This window comes from Lottia gigantea, assembly GCF_000327385.1.
Source record: "Lottia gigantea unplaced genomic scaffold LOTGIsca_6, whole genome shotgun sequence".
NCBI lineage: Eukaryota > Metazoa > Mollusca > Gastropoda > Lottiidae > Lottia > Lottia gigantea.
In genome coordinates, this window is record NW_008710049.1 from 535,393 (window position 1) to 537,995 (window position 2,603).

Genomic DNA, 2,603 nt, shown 5'->3' on the forward strand with positions numbered 1-2,603 from the left:
TCGTGTATAATGTTTGATCTATAAGTAAGTCTAGAAAAACACGTTGTATGGATACCGGGTGGTATAATTAACTTCTCTTAGTATTTATCTTTAATATCAATTCATTATAACTAGTGACAATTCCTTCAAAGAACCACGATTTTAAAAAAAAATAGTGACTGACAAAATAAGATACGTAGCGTGATTTATTGCTAAAAGTCACTGAAACAACATAAGAATATGGTCCACTTTGTGTTCCATAGAAATTTTCTGCTGACACGGAATCCGCTAGTTGATCACGAGACTTCATTCGTCGTGACCGAGTTGGTTGCTCATGAATTATCGGTCAAAGTGAAGGATTAATAAAGAAAATCGAAACAAACCAATTTTATTATTTTGTAGAATATCTGAGGAAACATCTAAGACATAAAAAATTTTTTTCGTTTTTTTAACTTTGACGAAATTCGGTGTTGAATCCTTATATCCACGAAAATAGGTTACACCACTGTAATACATTTTACCTTGCTTGAAACTACTGGATTCATTCTACTAGCTGATATTGTAGAGACAACCCATGTTTATCAAAAGGTCGCGCGCAAGGTCGGTCATGTAAATTTTTAAACATTTCCAGAAATCCACGAAAAATAGGTTACCACGAAATTAGGTTACTTGACCGTATATAGGATATTCTGGACACATTTCAATATTTTCGGTGCCAAACATATACATACTATATTTCATAACATACTAATTGGGAAGGATTTCGAAACATTTTAGTCTTTTAACTTGACAGTATCATCACGCCCAGTCTCCAGATAGACAGAGCCTTGTTATCGTCGTCTGTCTAGAATGACTAGCACGCCCCAAATAGTTTACCTCTAAAACTCGATTGATCCACTGACTCGAGAGGCCACACATCACCATAAATTGTAATTTTTGACAGCAAAATCAGAGAAAACCAGTGAGAATTCAGTTTTTACTGATAAAAAAATATCGACATGATTGAAACAGATTCATTCGAGTTCTGATAAACTTTGTCACTAAATCACCAGTTTTATCTTGCTGATTCTCATCATATCTCAACAATTCAAAAGTTATCGTTATCATTTGTTACAAACCTGTGGTTCCGGTAAATCATAGGCACCCCCAATTTTAATGATATTTATCATGACCAGGAGAGAGGTCTATTTACAAACTACTTGCTGACTAGTTAAGAATAACTTATTTTGTTATAGTGTATTTTTACTGTCTTGTTAAGAATAGATGATTTTGTTATAATGAATTATCAATGTCTGGTTCAGAATGACTGAATTTCTTACAATATATTATAACTGAATGATCAGAAAGGTTGATTGTATTACAATATATTATAACTGAATGATCGGAAAGGTTGATTGTGTTACAATATATTATAACTGAATGATCGGAAAGGTTGATTGTGTTACAATATATTATAACTGACTGATCAGAAAGGTTGATTGTGTTACAATGTATTATAACTGAATGATCAGAAAGGTTGATTGTGTTACAATATATTATAACTGAATGATCAGAAAGTTGATTGTGTTACAATAATTATATCTGAATGATCAGAAAGGTTGATTGTGTTACAATATATTATAACTGAATGATCAGAAAGGTTGATTGTGTTACAATATATTATAACTGAATGATCAGAAAGGTTGATTGTGTTACAATATATTATAACTGAATGATCAGAAAGGTTGATTGGGTTACAATGTATTATAACTGGAATGATCAGAAAGATTGATTGTGTTACAATAATTATAACTGAATGATCAGAAAGGTTGATTGTGTTACAATATATTATAACTGAATGATCAGAAAGGTTGATTGTATTATAATATATTATAACTGAATGATCAGAAAGATTGATTGTGTTACAATATATTATAATTGATTGATCAGAAAGGTTGATTGTGTTACAATATATTATTACTGAATGATCAGAAAGGTTGATTTTGTTACAATATATTATAACTGAATGATCAGAAAGGTTAACTGTGTTACAATATATTATAACTGAATGATCAGAAAGGCTGATTGTATTACAATGTATTATAACTGACTGATCAGAAAGGTTGATTTTGTTACAATATATTATAACTGAATGATCAGAAAGGTTGATTGTATTACAATATATTATAACTTTATAACTGAATGATCAGAATGGTTGAATTTGTTACAATATATTATAACTAACTTATCAGAAAGGTTGATTGTGTTACAATATATTATAACTGAATGATCAGAAAGGTTGATTGTATTACAATATATTATAACTGAATGATCAGAAAGATTGATTGTGTTACAATATATTATAATTGATTGATCAGAAAGGTTGATTGTGTTACAATATATTATTACTGAATGATCAGAAAGGTTGATTTTGTTACAATATATTATAACTGAATGATCAGAAAGGTTAACTGTGTTACAATATATTATAACTGAATGATCAGAAAGGTTGATTGTGTTACAATATATTATAACTGACTGATCAGAAAGGTTGATTTTGTTACAATATATTATAACTGAATGATCAGAAAGGTTGATTGTATTACAATATATTATAACTTTATAACTGAATGATCAGAAAGGGT